General features: G+C 34.7%; 1 pseudogene; it reads left to right on the forward strand.

The window, feature by feature from the left end:
• Nucleotides 1-11,605: 11,605 nt before the first annotated feature.
• Nucleotides 11,606-12,491, forward strand: LOC119062498 (small nuclear ribonucleoprotein-associated protein B'-like; annotated as a pseudogene).
• Nucleotides 12,492-20,020: the final 7,529 nt, after the last annotated feature.

Below are 20,020 nucleotides of genomic sequence, written 5' to 3' on the forward strand. Positions count from 1 at the left end.
CTCCACCACTTAGGGTGTGGCTATGTGGCTTTCTTTGCTCAATGAGATGTTAGCATATGTGAAAAAATCAAAAGCATAAAGTGTGCTTCATGAATGGGGTTGGCCTTCTGCGAATCTACATTTCTACATGAAATGATGTTTCCTTGGGTAGCTACTGGTTTAAAGAGAATGAGAAACACATGGGGTAGACCTGTATCCATTATCCAGCTTTGAGCCAACCCCAAGTAAGCTAATTCTTGATCAGCCTACCCACAGATACACAAACTAGAATAAATGATTGTTTTAAGCATTGAGTTTTGGGTGTTTTTTCACACAGCACTATTGTGCAATAGCTAACTGATACAAGAAGTAAGCAAAAAATCTTTAAGCATAAGAATAAGACAATATTTGTTATGATAGTTTTTATAAAATATTAGACATGCAAATGCAGAGATTGTTTTTATGCTATTTTTTCAATAATAGTAGTTGTTTTAATCCCTTTTAGATATGCATAGTATGAAACATGGGGGGAGTTAAGTAGTAAAAAACAACACCAACCAGATTTATTTTTTAATTGTAACAAAGAAGTTAACACGTACAAAACTACAATATAAAATATTTTATTCAAGCTTAAGCATCCAAATCTCAAGTCAGGTTTTATACAGAGATCCCCACTAATCATGCTAATAGTCTTGCTCCCATTGTACCTATCCTATTACTATATGGGGTGGGCACAAGTAGGTTTACAGTTGTTAGTACACAACACACAGAGTTTATTCTTGTATTTTCATTTATTAATTATTAAATTATTTTTCATATTAACTGTAAACTTACTTTTGCCCAACCCTGTACATAACCTCATTCTTTTTTCTTTTCTTTTTTTAATTCAAGAGTTTATTTATTTATTTTAGAGAGGAGAAGGGCGGGAGAAAGAGAGGGAGAGAAACATCAGTGTGTGGTTGACTCTTGAGCACCCTCTAATGGGAACCTGGCCCACAACCCAGGCATGTGCCCTGACTGGGAATGGAACTGCCAACCCTTTGGATCATGGGTCACTTCTCAATCCACTGAGCCACACCAGCCAAGGCTCATTGTTTTTTCTTAATAACATTTTTTTTACATTCCATAGTTCTCTTGTTTGTTTATTTATTTCTCTTTTGATGGATTCCTCCACTAGAGTGGCAGATTTCTCCATTGGAACACAAGGTTTTGTCTGTTTTTCTCACCCTTGTGTCCAAGCAACAGTAAAGGGTGTTTGGCACATGGTAGAAATGAAACAAATAGCTGTTTTAGAAATACTGTAAAGGACATATGGACAAAACCAAGGGGGAAGGTGGAAGCAAGGGAGGGAGGTGGGTTCGGCTGGGATGGGGAGGAGTGGTGGGGAGAAAATGCAGACAACTATAATTGAACAACAATAAAGTCATTAAACAAATAAAAGTCAATGTCCAATGCTACCAATAATAGATTGTACATTTCACATTTTAGTTATTCTTGAGGCATTTTTGTCAACTTTTGGGTTTAAATTTCTGCTCTTAATAAATTTAGTAGGAGCACCAACCTTGACATAAGGTATTGCTGAATGTTTGGTTGAATAGTTCAAGTTGTATGAAATTGGAATTTTGTGTGAAGGAACATTATTTATTATTATTATTATTGTTGTTATTATTATTATGCTTAAATTCCAGTGAAATGTATGCAGGAGTTTCAGGTATCTGTTCTTCATCCAGGTGGAACTATACCAAAATGAGGGGGAATTACCCACAAGCACACTTAGCATTATTAAATTTCTCTGAACTTGTTATTCATCTCCAGCAGCTGGTTTCAAAACAAGCAAGGCAGCTACATTCCAAACTGCACTTTTAAAATGTGAATACTGTGCCTGTTACTTTATGTTTTATGCATTGTTGGCGAGTAGGAATTATGTACCTTTATAGTTTATAGATTTACTTTGGAAAATGCTTCAAAGAAAGTTCAATATTAGGCATACAGAACTTATTTCTAACATTGCTGAATACCCGATTTTTTTTTACCATGTAAGTTATGTTCTTAACAAAGAGGATAATTTTAAGTTATACTTTGCCCTTTGGCCTCATTACTATCAACTGGTGAGGACTAGCCTTGCAATGTACGTACTTACCCAATAAACTGTAAAAAGCACTGTATGCTCCCTGCCTGAATTCAAGAGGTACAATATATTTTCCTAAAATATATCAAGGCAAAGTTTGCCTACCTAATAACATGTGAAAGGAATCTTGGGCAGAATTTTATGTCTGTGTCATTTCACGTATAGGGCCAAATTGTCCAAAAAATTAATCAGGCATGTCACTAAGCTAAAGGGGACGTTTTCAGCTATGCATTTTATTTTATTTTGAAATATAGAGTTTGTTGTTTGCTTTTTTGGCCTATGCTGCTAAAATCTTGGTATATCTTTTCAATAATAGTTTATTTTCCCATTATAGGTTCTTTCTATTGCTATTAAGTCTCAACTCAAAGTGTATCTTTTCCTGTTCACCATACATTATGTTGTCCCCAACTCACCTGTCACTATTTTATCTTTTTTTCTTCTTTATTTAATGATCCTGAGAACAATTTCTGTCTTAAGACACTTTTCTTGTTCTTTTACCTGTTTACTTTTTGGGGGGTGGGGTGGGGGGGTATTTCTATACTGCCACTAGAATGTAAGTTTATAAAAGCAGAGATTTTTCTGTATTTTCACCTTTGTGTTTACAACTTCTAGAATGTTACCTGATCCATAACATAATAACCAGTAAAAATATGTAAAATTCTTACAACTCAACAATAAAAGGACAAATAAAACTAATTTTAAAATGGGCAAAGGATTTGAATAGACAATTCAGAAAGGACAATTCTGAAAAAAAAAACATACAAATGGCTAACAAGGGCATGAAAAGATGCTCAACATCATTAATTATTAAGAAATGTAAATCAACCCTGGCTGGGTAGCTCAATTGGTTGTAGTCCCATACATCAAAAGTTTCAAAAATTTTTATGTTATGTAGGAGATTGGAGGTAAAAAGCTAATAGATTAAAATGATGAATTATGGTAGTATAATCTAGAAAACTTTAATAGCCATTTTTAATCTTCATATTCAACAATGTATTTACTGTAATAGAAATCATAAGACTTTGATTGTAGCATTGGCCTTGCAATCAATTAACTGGGTGACCAGCGCATGTTACCTAACTTTTCTGGGCTTTAGGTTTTTCCTTAGTAACATGAAGGAAACAACCAGATGATCTCATAGTTTCGTTCCAGCTATATCACACTATGATTTTAGGGATAGTGTGCCTTAGGGAAACAAACATACCTGAGTTTCCTTTATATCTTTAGTTTCAGAAAAGGATCTGGGCTAAAAGTCCTGTCTTAAGTTCTCTTATAGCTTTTTCATGACCTTCAGGAATTCTAAGAATATCTCTCAAAGAATAAGTTCCTTGCCCTTTAAGTTGTATGAGCCAGGGAAGGTGCCTATAAGGAATTCCAACTCACAAGGCATACCCAGAGAAGCTAGTGCTCTGAGACCCAGTAGATGAAGTAAAAATAATGGATATCATTCTAGATTCTTTCTTCATTCTCAAATTTAATGGTAACAGAGATCCTGATGAGGTGAGAACCTAACAGTTGGACATATATGAGAGAAACAATATTAAAATACAGAGATCAAAGTTTATAGAAAAATTTGCATAAAGAATTGAAGGCTTTGGGACAGGAGGAATCAAGAGCCCTTCACTTGCTCCTTCAAGGTCAAAGCCCTTAAAATATGACTGAATAGAAAAAAAATGGAGTGGACCATTTTTCATGCACAAAACTAGTTATAGTTTGAGCACTATTAGTGCTCTTCTTTATTCCTTCTGAGTGCCTCTTACTCTCTGTTCCCATCCCTTAGCTCTGTGTGCTGTAGCTTTAAGACTCACACCTGCAAACACCATTTCAGGACTGTTACTAATAGAGACTGAGAAGTGGCTGGTAGTTTACATCTACTGGAATGGACCTTCGCCAATGAGTAGGAAACTCTAGTCCTCTTCCCTTGAGTTAAGGAAAACTGAGATGTAACTTACATTTCATAGCTACCTTTAGGATCAGACTGAGACTGGGGCTTTACCTGAAACCATACCCTTGCTTACCTTCTTCCCCTTTCCCTGCTCTACTACCTTATAGTTTTTCCCTAGAAGCGTTTTCTCAAAAAAAAAAAAACATTTTCACATGAATAACCATCTCAGGGTCAGCTTCTGGGAACCTGACCTCAGATACAGGTGTTGTACAGAAACAGTCACTCTGGCTTCCTGATATTGAAGAGAGTGGAAATTCTCCCATCCCACTTTATGGAACATTTCTACACCCTGAGGAAGAAACAATGTGAGGGAGTCTAAGTAAATTTAAATGTTAGGATCCCACAAAAGTGCTGCCGCGTGAATTCTTCATTGAGCAAATTATCACTGGGACTGAAGAAAAACTAAAAAAAATCACTGTAGCTTCAGTAGGGATTGAAGCAACAGATGTAGTGGACAGAGCATGAGCTCACATTTCTTTGACACAACAGGGAATGACACAAAGGTGACAGCATCTGCAACTATTGAGGCAGGGAAATATTTCTTGACTATGTATCTCTACTAGATGTCATTTGCAATCCATAGGCCTCTATTAGTATAGGTAACACAACTGGCATAATATATTCTCCTAGACTAGATGACCCAGCTTCTCACAATGGTCCTATGGTCTTCTGGATTCAAGGAGAGATGCATGAGGATACTCTATAAAGATTCTTGAACATATCAGTGAATGGTGACCTTAGCAAGAAGCATTAGACTTCTCATGAGTGTGAGCAAGTAGAGGATGAGATATTGTACTATCAGTCAAACATCAAACACAAAAACAGGGAAACAGTAATGACTTAACTAATCACAAATCCATGACAATCCAGACTCCTCAATTCCATCCACACCCAGCAATACTTTTCTACCTCTGCCTCTTTAGTATTAGTAGGTTAGTTCATCATCATTTATTATCTGATCCAGTGTAGTCGTCTCCACCAAGCTCCCTGCCTTTAGTTTGGTTCCATCTAATCCACTCTCCACATTGTAAGTACAGTCATTCCCTTCTAACACACCTACAATGCTTTAATGTGTTAAGACTCCTATCTCTTCTCACTATGTTCAGCATGATGTTGAAACTCCTTAGCATGGATGTAAAGCCCTTTCACAATCTGGCCTCTGCCCACTTCTGCAGGCTAACCTCAGAAGTCCTCCTCCTGATATTGTTTATACTCTGTCTAATCTTCCCACATAATTTTTTCTATCCTGGCCTACCTTCCCTACAAACTTGTTTTGGATAGATCTATGTATTACATAGCTTTGCTCCAGCCCCTGCTACACCATACAGTTTTACTCGTTTTCTTGTGCCTTCCTCTCTGCTTCACAGACCAGTACCTGGCATCCATTCACACTCCCTAGCAAGCATCGTGAAGACTCCCCTCCACTTTTCACTCTGTATATTTCTGCTGGTATTGACATCTACATCACAGAGCAGAGAGGAGGGGATGAGTTTGAGATGAGGATTTCTCCTAATTTACACTGCTCAGACCATTCAAAAGGAGATTAGCTACTTAGTACACACATTTTTCTAGCTTTTGCAATAGATATCTACATATTTGACTTAAAAATATTTTAATTGATTACAACAAATGACCACACCTCTCCTATGCAACAGCTTCTTTCCACTGACTGCAGGCTCATACTTATAGACTAGCATGGTTGTAGCAATGCTGACTCCCAGCATTGACTCTTACTTCCTGTCTCACTCCCCTTGAGAAAACTCCTCCCAACTCCTTGGACAGTCACACAGTTTTTGTTATCCTTTAGTGGCTGTTGGAGATGATAATTATGAAGGTGATGTCAGTGTTTTGCTTCCAGCTAGTAAGGCTCACATGGAAATAGAAAAATTTGTGCAGACTGATTTTCACAAAAGGTCTGCCTTTCTCCCTTCTTTTTCCTAGTGCCTTTCTGCTATACTGATCCCACCTTTATCCCTTTCACAAAGCCCTGCAATAACCTAACTCTCTTCACTCCTGGCCCTGGCTTTGCAGTGGGATTTATTATGAAGTCTGGTATACAGACTTTAAACAGCTATGATCTTGGCCAGGCTCAAGCCCAGCCAGTCCTGCTAAATGAAGTGTGACAAATGCACACTCATTTGGTGGTGACTAGTGACAGCTGGGATGATGATGTATCTATCCCAAAAGCAGAAGCAGGACATTTATTTAGTAATACCCTTTATCTTCTCTCTCCTCTCAGCCTCACAATCCAACATCTAAAATTCCCACTTGTCTGAGATAATTATTCAGGCAGCAGAACTTAAATCCTCAAATTTCTAGAATCAGCTATATAAAAGCATATCCAGCCATAGATATGACAAAGCCAGGGATGTGAGTTGGTATTACTTGTTTTCTAGCCTAAAAGTCAGAACCCAGGAGATCCTGAAATGACACATAAACTGAGCATCCTGCAACGGCCAAGTTCGGTATGGAAAATATGAAAAACTGCACCTTTAGAATTATCATTTTTTAATTGGCTTAATGAAATCATGTATGTTTGATTGCAGTTGCCTTGTTAATGATTTCTAGTTACATTTGTCCCTGAAAATTGAAAAGACCTGATATTAAAATATAGAAAGAAACCTCCCAAAGTTAAATCAGAGCACTCTCTCTGGTTCCCCTTGCAAAGCAATATGTATTGCTATCTTTTTTCTGGTTTTAGTTTGCATTTCCTCATAACTAATGATATTGAGTGTCTTTTCATGTGCTTATTAATCATTTACATATCTTCTTTAGTGAATTCTCTGTTTATATTTTGCCCATATTGTATGAGGTTTTGCGTCTTATTATTGAATTGTAAAAAATTTTAAACATCCTAAATACATGTCTTTTGTCTGATATATAGATGTGTGTGTGTTTAAACATTTTCTAAATTTGTGGCTTATCTTTTTGTTTTCTTAATAATGCCTTTTAAAGAGCTCTTTAAGTTTTAACTTGATGCAGTCAAATTTACCCAGTTTTTTTCTTTTGGTTAATGCTTCTTGTAGAAGCAATTTTTATTACCCTAATTTCGCAAATATATTTTTCTGTTTCATTGTTCAAGTTTTGTAGTTTTAAATTTACACTTATGCTAATAATTTATTTGGAATTTATGTGTGTGGAGTCAGGTAATAGTCTAGGATTTTTTTGTATGACTATTCAGTTTATCCAGGATTATCTTCTGGAAGATTTTCCTTGCTCATTAATTGCCTTGGAAATCTTATTATAAACAAGTTGACTGTACAGGTATGATTTTATTCTGTTCCATGAACGTACATGTCTGTATTTTCACTAACACCAACATATCTTAATCATCTTAATTAATGATTGGAGGGTAGCCAGGCTGCATTTTGAGACTTCCCTTGACATCACGATCACTTCTTTTCAGCCTCCTTTATGTATATATACACACCAATATTCTCAATCTTTTCTTAAATTCTGTCAGCATACCACCCTGGGCAGGATCTATGATATCCTCACCACAAAACTGACCTCTTCAGTATTCCTTCTCCTGAGAGCCCTGCTCTAAATGAGCAGTAAGATTAATTATGATAATGTCTGATAATGATTTCCCTTCTCTGTTGACTCATTTTTTAATCTAGAAACTTCTAGGGAACTACCTTACTGCAAAGATGAAGCTTTTGTAATGATAGCTTCAAACAGCATAATAAGTTTGCTATAATAAAGACCACATTTGGAGATCAAGTGTGACATTTAGCACCCCTTAAAACAATACTGTTAAAATAATGGTAATTGTACTACTAATAACCTAATATTTTGTCTAAACCTTGTCAACAAAAAGGTAACTGCATCTCTATAAATTTAAGAAAGAATTTTATTTAGGCCTCACTGTGGTCTTTAGCTCAAGAGTAGAGCTCCAAGAAGCCTTGAAATAGTACCTCAACTTCAGAGGAGTGAGTGATACTTATATAGACAGAAAAGTAAGCAGAAGTGCATTTGGTACATAAGAAGTTTCAATTTTGATACATATATTTCAATTATTGACAGCTTTACATCAAATGGAAAGAATGCATAGAAGAGATAAGGTTGGGTCTAGAAACAATTAAGTTGCCTTGAAATTCTTTGAGATGCCTTCTTATCTGCCACTGTTTTCTGTAATCACTGACCAATAACTTTGAAATTCTGCAGAAGGCATTTGTGTCTAGACACCATGGTTTATATTTTAGTGAGAAATATAGGGAAACTCATTATTCTCTCTTGGTTATTGGTCAAGCCAGAGTAGCTTAATCATCCTTCCCTTTCCTCAATGTTTATACAACTTTTTGACTATGTATTAAGAATATAGCAACCAAAACAGATAGTTTCATAGACAGTATTGCTTAAACAAAAGTGTAATTTCATAGAAAGAAATAGTCAATTTAAATGGACTATTTAAACTTAAACTTCAAGTCAGGTAGGCTCATGATCATTAGTTTAAGATATCTATTTCCATGCTTTCCGCAAGTGTATGATACTGCCACCCCTCCCACTTCTATTTTGTCTGGCCAGGGCCCCATTTCTCATATACTGAAAGCAAATGCTGCTAACAGTTCACTGCTTCCCCTTCTCCCTCTGCCAGGGCTATAGGATTAACTGATACCAGTTAACAAACACATCTGCTTTGCCTGTAGTTATGGCTCCTCTGTGGTTGATTCCCACTCCAGGGCTCCCTATACGGTATTAGTCTAAGCCTAGTCCTGACAGTGCTGGGCCCATATCTATGCCTAACTTCTTAAGCTGCCTTATCCTTCCTCCTTCATTTCTTCACAAATTTCATTTGAAGGTATTCCATCAAGAAATCACAAGCAAATACATTCCTATTTCAAGCTTTGCTTCTAGGGAGTCTCTTCTAAGATGCAAGTCTTAAATAATTGCCACATAGAATAGAAAGGAACTGGCCAGTTAGTTTCCTGGGTCTTGGTAAATAATCTGACATATTTTATTTATTTTCTTTCCCTATCTAAGAGCCAGTGAATCCTTTAAAGAGCCACAACAAAGTACTAACTATTCTTTTTATGCCACATCTAATGTGCATGTATTTTCTTTCTTTTTGTCTTTTTGTAGCCCAGCTCCAATAAGATAAATGCTACTGTGTCTTTAATGGCTAAATCAACCCACTTACTCTTTCTTCTTCCTTGCTAGCTACATCCAACATACTAGTTCACCATTCACAAAAACTCTTCCTGAGTCATTAAATTATATGGAAAGAGGTTTCCACCATGAAGGGTGTTTTTAAAGTTAAATGAAAAGCTCCATTAATGTCCTCTTACCTTTGTAAGCTTGAGGCAGAAAGAGTTCTTTTTTACTCATTATAGCAATTATTTTTTCCTGCCCTTAAATATATGCGGAGATTTCAAATCATGAAAGCAATTTAGCTATCAAACTGCCATAATATAAAAATAATTTAAATTCAAACCAAATTTACTTAAAATGAGGGATAAAACAGCTTAAGAAGTCTATATCATGCTCTAGTCCAACCAATTTTTATTTCCTTGAAAAGACTTATCTTCTACATCATTAAATTTTTATTCCTATCACTCCTGGGTTGTTTGACCTAGAGAAATCTTTTATTACCTCATATTATACTTTTTAATTTTTCAAACATTATATTGACGTGTAACATGCATGCAGTAAAATGCACAAATCTAAGGTGCACCAACTGATGAAATTTTACATACACCTACTTTTGTGCAATCACACAAATCAAGATACAGAAAATTTCCCACAGACTAAAAGGCTCTCTCTTGCCCTTTTCCAGTCAGTATCTTCCATGAAATATTCATTATTCTTTCAGCTAATACCATAGATTTGTTTACTACTCCTTTGATTCATATAAATGGGATAATACAATAGGTCTACTTTTACATCTGGCTTGCTTTCCTGAATAGTGCATCTGTGAGCACTATACATCTTTGGGCCTATAAATCTTACCACTTGACAGTTTTCTTCATTGCTGTTTACTATTCCATTGGTGACTATACCATTATATTATTATCCATTGCATTGATGATGAGTGTTCAGGTCTATTCAATTTGGGGCAACTTTAAACTGTATTGAAATGAACATGCTTTTGAGCATATGTAATCATTTCTGTTTGGTATATGTGATACTTGAAGCAGTATAGAGAAATGTTTAGTGTTAACGGACACTTCCAAATAATTTTTCCAAGTGGTTGTATAAAGATATATCCCCCACAAGCAATGTGTGAGTTCTGGTTGTTCTACACTTAGTTGTCACTTTTTTTCCCATTATAGGAGTTGGATAGTGTTGGCACTTTCTTGTGTTTGTAATAGCATTTCTGTGATAATAACGTTCAACAAACTTTCATACACTTTTGTGAAATCCTCAATTAAGACTTTTAGTTTTTCAAAAAATAATAGGGCTGTCTCTCTTTTACTTACTGATTTGAAGAAATAGTATATAGGTTTTGGATATGAGTCCTTGTTGGATATATGTATTGAAATTATACTTCCAGTCTATAGCATGTTTTAATAGTCATTCAATAATAATAGCATAGCCATATTTTTGATAAACAGAAATACATTATTTTATTGTTTAAAAATCATTGCTTACCACAAGATTATAAAAATATTTATCCATGTTTTTTCTGAAGAAGTGCTATTCAATATGGTAGCCACTGGCCACATATGGTTATTGCAAACTAGAAATGCACAGTCTGAACTGTGCTATACCTATAGAACTTTGAATTTTGAAAAAATTAAAATATAAAAAAATTTAATATTGGTTACATGTTAAAATGATGATATTTGAGATTTATTGGGTTAAGTAAAATACAGAGTTAAAATTAAGTTTGCTTGTTTCTTTTTAATGTTTACTTCACAGTCAAAATATTCATAAGTATAAAGAACACATGGACAAAAACTAATAGGTGTAGAAATGGGAGGGAGGTGGGGAGCACTGGGGAGGTGGGCTGGGATGGGAGTAAAAGACAGAAAACTGTACTTGAACAATAATTAAATAAAAAATATTGAGAACTTCAAGAAAAGAATATGATACTGTCATAAAGATATACATATCTAGATCAATGGAATAAAATCAAGAGTCCAGAAATAAGCCCTCATATTTATAGTCTATTGGTTTTCAACCATGGGTTATGGCAATTCAAAAAGGAAGGAATAGTCTTTTCAATGAATTTTGCTGGATAACTGTATATCTACATGCAAAATAATGAAGTTGGACCCTTTCTTCACACAATGTAAAAAATTAATTTGAAATGGATCATAGACATAAATACAAGAGCTAAGACTACAAAACTGTTAGTGCAATAGAAAATATGAGTAAATATTCCTTACTTAGATTTTGACAACATCTTCTTACAACACCAGAAGCACAAGTGCCAAAATTTTTTTTTTAATGAGAGAAATAAGTTACATTTTTTGTTGTTGTTTCAAAGGCCAATATTAAGAAATAAAAATTGATTTCTGGCAGTGGTGGCAGGAAGTGGGATGGTGGAGGGCAGCTGGGTCTATGGGCAGGCAAATCTCAGGGGAATCAAAGCCATCAAAACTGCCACCATGACTGTGGGCAAGAGCAGGAAGATGCTGCAGGGGATCGACTACAGGATGAGCTGCATCCTGCAAGATGGTGGTATCTTCATTGGCACCTTCAAGGCTTTCAACAAGCATGTGCTCTTGATCTTAGGTGATTGTGATGAATTCTGGAAGATCAAGCCAAAGAACTCAAAACAAGCAGTGAGAGAAGATAGTCTCTGGTGCTGCTTCTAGGGGAGAACCTGGTCTCAATGACAATAAAGGGACCTCCTCCCAAAGATACTGGCACTGCCCAAGTGCCACTTACTGGAGCTGCTGGGGGCCCAGGGATCAGCAGAGCTGCAGGCAGAGGAACCCCAGCTAGTGTCCTCACGCCCTAGGCCCCTGCAGGACTTGCTGGGCCAGTTCCTGGGGTGGGTTGGTTATCCCGACAGGTGATGACCCCACAGAGAAGAGGCACTGTTGCAGCTGCTGTGGCTGCTGCCACAGCCGGTATTGCAGGGGCCCCAACCCAGTACCCACCAGGCCGTGGGGGTTCTCCTACACGTGTAGGCCGAGGGGCATCCCCTCAAGCCATGATAATCCCACCTTTTGATATAAGGCCTCTGATGGGTCCCCCAATGGGTATTCTTCCTGGATGAGGACCTTGGATGGGCATGCCCCTTCCAGGAATGCAGCCCCCTCCCCCCAGGAATGTGAGGCCTTCTTTGACCCTTGGTCTCAGAATTATGAAAGTAGCTCCACAAAGGTGTGGGCCCATTTCTCCAGGGCCATGTTTCCACAGACCTGTTTATTTGTTTTACCTTTGTTTTGGAGTCTCACTGTTATTCTGCAAGTCTTATTTCTTAACAATTGTCTGGTTTCCCTTACAGGGCCCCCTCCCCCGGGAATACACCCACCAAGGCCCTAGACTCATCTTGGCCCTCCTCAGCTCCCTGCCTGTTTCCCGAAAGACTGTACATAGTCCTTTTATTTCCTTGTGGCCTGTGAAACAAATTTGTAATAAACTCTTAATAACCACTTAACAGGATATTGTGAATGCAAAAAAAAAAGAAAAACAAAAAGAAAAATTAACACAGAGAAGAGAAGAAAATATTTTCAAGTCATAATTTTGATAACAGTATTGAGACCATAGAAAGAATTCTGAAAACTCAACAATGAAAATAACAACAGAACTTAAAAATTGGCCAAAAAATCTGAGTAGACATTTCTCTAAAGAATATATGTATTGCCCCGGGCCTATAAACATGTGAAAACATGCAAATGTCAAGAAAATGCAAATTAAAACCACATGTGATATAACACTTCACCCACATGAGGGTAGCTGGAATCAAAATGACAGATAATAATGTGTTGGCTGAGAAATAAGAACATTCATACATTTTTGTGACCTTGTGGCAGGCAACGGTTTTTGAAACAGCACTAAATAGTGCAGATGCATCGGAAAACACTTCCTCAAAAGTTAAAGCATAGTTACCATATGACCCAGAATTTCTAGTCCAAGGTATATACCTAAGAGTCATGCAGATAATATATGTATACAAAAACTTGTATGTGGACATTCATAGCAGCATCATTTATAATAGCCAAAAACAGAGATAATCCAAATATCTATTAATTTATGAATGGATAAATACAATGCAATATTTAAAATGTAATACTGTTTGGCCATAAAAAAATAAAGTATCTATGCATGCAGTAATATGTATGAATCTTAAAAACATGCAAAGTGAAAATAGTCACCAAAGACCATATTTTGTGATTCTGTTTCAAAGAAATGTCCATAATATACAAATATAGAAAGCAGATTAGTGGTTTCCTAGGGTTAGAGAGTTTGGGGGTAACTGAGAGTGAATGCTGTTGTTACAGTCTTTTTGAGGGATACTGATAAAATGTTAAAGTTGATTGTGGTAATGGGTGCACAATTGTGTGAATACAATAAAAAATCATTGACTTCTATCATTTAAATGGATGAATGATATAGCATATAAATTATGCCTCAATAAAGATTTGGCTAACATTATATTTATATTAACCAGAATTGTTTAAAAAACCATTTTACATTTTTTTCACCAGGATCTTTGATCTCTCTGGAACTAATATTTTTTGTGTATGGTGTGAGTTAAAAAGCAAACTGTTATTTTATATGGATATCCAACAAACCTATAACCATTTATTTAATGATAGTCAATTTCCCAACTTATTGTAATGGCATTTTTATTTAAAAGTTATATTTATTTTGTTGGAGATGTGTTTCAGAATACTCTAATATACTATCTTTTAAAAAAAAGTGTCATATTTTTTGAAATATAAAAATAGTATGTGTATGTGTTATAGAATTTTAAGTGATATGGAGCAGTAAACATTAGATACAAACCCAGTCAGATATAAAATATGTAAAACATTTTATTTTTTCTGCCTTTTAAAAACATTTCTCTGTATATATAATTAGAACTGAGATCTAACATAAATTTTTGTACTTTTTCTATTTAATTTCATATTTTATTTTTCTAAAACATTAATCTTTGAAAAGTCTTAATGGATGCAGATTCACATATAAATATATGCTAATCTATTTTTATTGTGCAAATCTAGAGTCTAATAATAGTTTTGAAAATAAATAGCATTATGATGAATATCTATATACTAACATTTTTAATTGGGAAAATTTTCATTCATTATTGTTTCAAATATTTCTCCAGCTCCTTTTCCTCTTTCTTCACCTGCTGATATTTCCATTACACCTTATGTAGTTGTTTCACAGTTCTTAGATATTCTCTCCTTGTTTTTGGTCTTTGTTCTCTTTTTCGTGTTTGTCTGTTTTTCAGTTTTGGAAGTGTCTATTGAAGTGTTCTCAAGCTCAGAGATTCTTTCTTCTGCCATGTCCAATCTACTAATGAGCCATCAAAGATATTCTTCATTTATGTTTCACTGCTTTTGATCTCTAGGGTTGTTTTCAGTTCTTTCTTACAATTTCTATTGCTCTGCTTACATTGCTCCATCTACTCTCCACTTTATCCATTACAATCTTTAGCATATTAATCAGTTTTTTAAAAAATATTCCCAGTCTGATAATTACTATATCTTTGCCATGTCTGGGTTTTATACTCGCTGTCTCTTCAAGTTTTTATTCTGATTTTGCCTTATTTTGGTTTTGCATATTTTTCTTGATAGCCAGATATGTTGAACCTGATAAAAGGAACCGCCACAAATGGACCTTTACTAATGTGGTGGTGAGGTGTTGGGTGTAGGTAAAATATTGCATACCCTGTTTTATTGTACTTCACTTTATCGTACTTCTCAGATACGATGTTAAGACCCTCCACCAGCAAAAATATTACAACTCACTTAAGGTTCAGAAAATGGTTAGCATTTTTTTTAGCAATAATGCATCTTTAAATTAAGGTAGGTATATTTTTAAAACATAATGCTATTGCATACTTAAGAGACTACAATATAGTGTAAATATAACTTTTATATGCACTGGGAAGCCAAAACAATTGTGTGATGGTTTATGAGATATTTGCTTCTTGTGATGGTCTGGAACCAAACTTGCAATATCTCTGAGAAATGTGTATGGTCCTACGATTAGGTCTTTTATTGAGATTATGTCTCTGGTCTGTGAACAAACAATCAAAAGTGTTTGTAGGTTTTTTTTTTCACCTCTTAGATGGGGCAGGATGGCTATACTGGGCTGGAGTTGGGTATTTCCTTCTTAGTCAGTTAGGCTCTGATAATACTTTAAGTTAAGCCCTGTTTCTGAGGGCAGGCCTTAGTACCAACTGAGATCAGCCTGCTCTGGTGTATTTTACAATGACTCCTTTCATGCAACAGTGCGATGATGCCTGGGGGAGAGGGGAGCATAGGAGGATTGAATGGTAATGGGAAAAATATAATAAATATTATATATTTAATAAAAAAAAGACAGGGCTATTAATAATGTACCTGTAGATGCAAACAAAAACATTCTCTGAGTGTTTCCTTATCTATACACTGGGCATTCTACCTGTGAGGATGGAGTAAAGATTCAGAAGAAAACAGCATTGTCACTGTCTAGAACAGTGGCCAGCACATAGTAGGAATTCAATAAATACACAAAAAGATTAATAACTCTTTTCACTAGCCTCCTGCTGAAAGCCCCAGGGGGGTTACATGTTTATCTAACCACTATCCTGTAGATCTGAAACTGATACAGAGTAATGTTGAATGTAAACTTTAATTGAAAAATAAAAATAGAGTTGTGGTGCATATATACACATGGTCATTAAAAAAAACAAGGAAATCTTACCATTTGTGATGCATAGATGGACCTAGAGAGTATTATGCTACATGAAATGAGTCATAGAAAGACAAGTAACATGATTTCACTTATATGTGGAATCTAAAGAACACAATAAGTAAACAAAATTGAAACAGACTCATAGATACAGGGGGCTCACTGACTGTTGCCAGGGCAGAGTGGCAGGAGGGTGGGTACTGGATGGAAAAGGTGAAGGGATTAAGAAGTGGAAATTGGTAGTTATGAAATAGTCATGGGTATGTAAAGTATAGCATCGGGAACATAGTCAATAATATTGTAATAACTCTGTTGGTGCTAGTTAAGTACTTGAAATATTAGGAGAATTACTTTGAAAATTATCTGATTGTATAAACACTATGCTGCACACCTGAAACTAATACAAAATAATCTTGCATGTAAGCTGTAATTTAAAAAATAAAATATATAAAAGAATTCATCATAAAAATATAAAAGAACCTGGTTGAGTGCCTAGAGATAAATCTCACAAAATTGTGGGGAAGTCCCCACCGCAAGACTGGGTCACTATGGAATATTTAACTCTCAGAGTTGTTCACACTGAGTCTTCATCAATTATTCAATTATGGGTCAGGTTTTCTTACCTTGGCACTGATGCCTGTGGAGGCTTCTGCAACTAAGTGTCTGCTCTGACATGTCATGACTCCCTATAATGACTTGCCTGTCTCATCAATCTTGGAGTCTGCCCTATGTCCTCCCCTCACTTATGGATTCAAGAAGATTTATTGAGCCCTGGCTGGTGTGGCTTAGTGGATTGAGTGCCAGCCTGTTAACCAAAGGGTTGCTGGTTCTATTTCCAGTCAGAGCACATGCCTGGGTAGCCGGCCAGGTTCCCATTCAGGGAGCACACAAGAGGCAACCACACATTGAAGTTTCTTTCCCTCTTTCTCCCTCCCTTCCTTTCTCTCTAAAAATAAATAAATAAAATAGCATAAAAAAAGAAGCTATGTTGGGTATTCAGTTTGTTCAACTTTTTACTTTTCGTTGGGAGAAAGTGGCGATGTCCAGACTCCTAACATGAGAAACCGAAAACCATGTCAGTAGTGATTTGTTTTTATATCTGTAAAAATCCATAACCAAGGTTTAATAAAATAAAATTTACCCTTGACTGGCATTGTTTACAGACAAATTCAAACATGACTCAACAAAAGGAACATATCACTACAGAGGAAGTACATAATATTGAGGAACATTCATTTTTTAGTCATGCATGAGTATTGTCAGTACTATGTTTCCTAAACTCTCTGATGGGCAATCTCTCATGCGTAAAATAATTGGGCATGTTATGAAAGCTCGATAAGTGAAAATTATTATTTATTATAGACTTGAATATGTCTTCTATTCTTGGGCTTGTAGATTATTTCCTAGTTTTCTTTTCTAGAAATCACAGTGAAATATAGACATATTTTTATAAGTGTTTGTTTATATTTTTTAATATTTTTAAAAGCTTAAATTTTTGAAGTTGCAAAAGACTATTAATACTTTAAAAACCCAGCCAAATATTGTCAAATTGCATCCTAGAGAAGTTATTTCACTTTGTACTTCCACCACCAGAATGTGAGAAGGCCTATCTCAATAAATCTTTTTCAGCAGGTAAAAAAGAAAGGACAGATTTGAACTTGAGTTATTTTGATTACTAGAAAATTTTCACTATTTTCTCTTAATGTGTTAGTCAATAATATTTCACCTTTTGTTTTTGTGCTTCATTCTTTTTCTATTAGAGTACTATTCTATACACATAATTTAAAATTGTTTTTGACTATTATGATTTCTAGTTTGTATTCATTAAATCAAGTATTATTTATCTTAATATTTATAATTAATTGAGGAGAATGATTTCATGAATTATAAGTAAGAAAAATATTATATAAAAACAATTATGCAATTCCAAAAACCCCAAAGAAAATACTTTCAAAATTATTTCATATCTTATCACTCATAAATAATCATTGTCAACATTTAAGGTTGACAATGATTTAATATTTAATAATATTTAAATATTTAATAATATTAAGATATTATTTTAAGTGTGTCTATATAAATAAGTATCAGTTATTTTAGCAAGATTGTTATCATACTATATTGCTACACATATTTAGCATTTTGCTTAAAATTTAATTACATTTAACAAAAGGTAGGGGACAAAAACTGGATTGAAATTAAGGAATATTGAGCTTCAGATAAATGTTTCTTTATTACCTCATATTAGCTGCCAAAAAAGCAACCTTCAATCAATAAATTAGAGTGTATTAAGATGTTAGAGGAGAGGGGAAGAGGGATAAGGGAGGAAAACAAGGGAAGGGACATCAGAGAACATGTAGAAAGGACACATGAACAAAACCAAAGAGGGTAGGTATGTTTGATATAGGGAGGTGGGACCGGTGGGGTGGGAGGGCTTGGTGGAGGGGAAAATGGAGACAGCTGTACTTGAACATAATGAAAAATAGATCTTAGAGTATTTTTTAGCCTTGTGTTTCAAATTTAAACAAGCTTTGTTGACTTTCTGCTCTGAAAACTTAGAAAACTAGAAAACAAGAAAATATATAAAATTAGAAAACTATAACCTTTCCTCCCAATATTTGGGATTCATATATTATGAATATGTATTTGCCATTTATAAAAGTTTTCTGATCAATATAATCATTATTGTTTAATTTTGGTTTTAGAAGTTCAGTGGATTCAATGACTATCACTTTTACCATTTCTTTTTTTCCTCATTCCTGGTTTTAAACTTGGATTTACTTCTAGATTGACTTGGTATTTTTTTATAAGCAGGGTCTGGGATTGTTTTGATTTTCAGTATTACAAATTCAAATGTGTCTGTGGGTTGATATTATACTAAGTAAAATATAGCTAGGCACAAATTTTGAAACTGCATTTTCAATACCTTAGAAATTTGTTCCCCTGTATTACAGCATTAGGTACTTCTGTGGAGACTCTGAGACTTTGTATATAATTTCCTTTTCATGCTCATTTAGTTTTTGTTATGGTTACTAGCATTGTTGTGGATAGCCACGTGATTTCTTCTATCCTTAAAATCAGTGGTTGAACCTGGACTCCAAAGGAAAGTCTTAGTCCCCTTTTGGAACCTTCTGTGGTTTTGAATCACACCATCACAACCAATGGATATTTGCATGAGCCTTTTCAGATGGGTGACACCTAGAACAAAGGACAAACTGTATTTGGCTTCAGGATAGTACTCTGGTGGCAAGTGACAAGGAGCATTTATATTGCTTCCCATCTTATTCAAGACTGCAGTTTTTAGAAGGGTTGCCTCATGTTATTTTTTTCATGGTTTCCTTGAAGAAACAGAATTTTACCTAATTTTCAGGATTTTTTTCCCTAATTGGGACCAAGGAGCAAAGGTTAAAGAAAAGGTATTAGATTATAAAAATATAAGAGTTGAGAATAAATATATGTTCTATATCTAAATAAAATTTTCTTCTCTGAGAGCTCAAACTGCAAAAATTAAATTATTATATAAAATTCATGCTTTATAAGTTTTATGGATTGAGCTCTAAAACTTTCATGTTTTAAATGCAAACACAAAAACTAATCTAGATCAAGAGTAGTTAAGTAATTATATATAAATTATTTAATTTTATAATCAATATCATTTAACATGTAATCTTGTAGGATTGGATTTTTCTTACTCCAACTTATGTTTTCAAGATTCATACATATATAGCTGCTGTTAGTAGTAGGTACAAGTTATTGCTAATATTCTAATTTTATGAGGCCAACATAACCTTGATACCAAAACATAAAAAATCACCAACTAATATCTTTCACTAACTCAGACACAAATATTTGTTACAAAGTCTTAGTATATTGAACTCAAACCATATAAACCATGACAAAATAGGGATTATCAAAGAAATACAAAGATAATTTTTCATTCGGAAAACAATGAATATAATGTGCTAAATTAACATTAAAATATAATTATCTAAGTAGACATAGAAAATCATTTGATAAACTTGACAACCATGCATAATTAAACGTCTCAGAAAATTAAATATAGAAGACTTCTTCAACTTGTAATTTAAAACAATGCCATTTACATAGCATCAAACATCACACTCTAAGAATAAATTTAATAAATGATGTGCAAGACTTCTACA

This window comes from Artibeus jamaicensis, unplaced genomic scaffold (genome assembly GCF_021234435.1).
Source record: "Artibeus jamaicensis isolate MK-2021 breed Jamaican fruit bat unplaced genomic scaffold, CSHL_Jam_final contig_685, whole genome shotgun sequence".
Classification (NCBI taxonomy): Eukaryota; Metazoa; Chordata; class Mammalia; order Chiroptera; family Phyllostomidae; genus Artibeus; species Artibeus jamaicensis.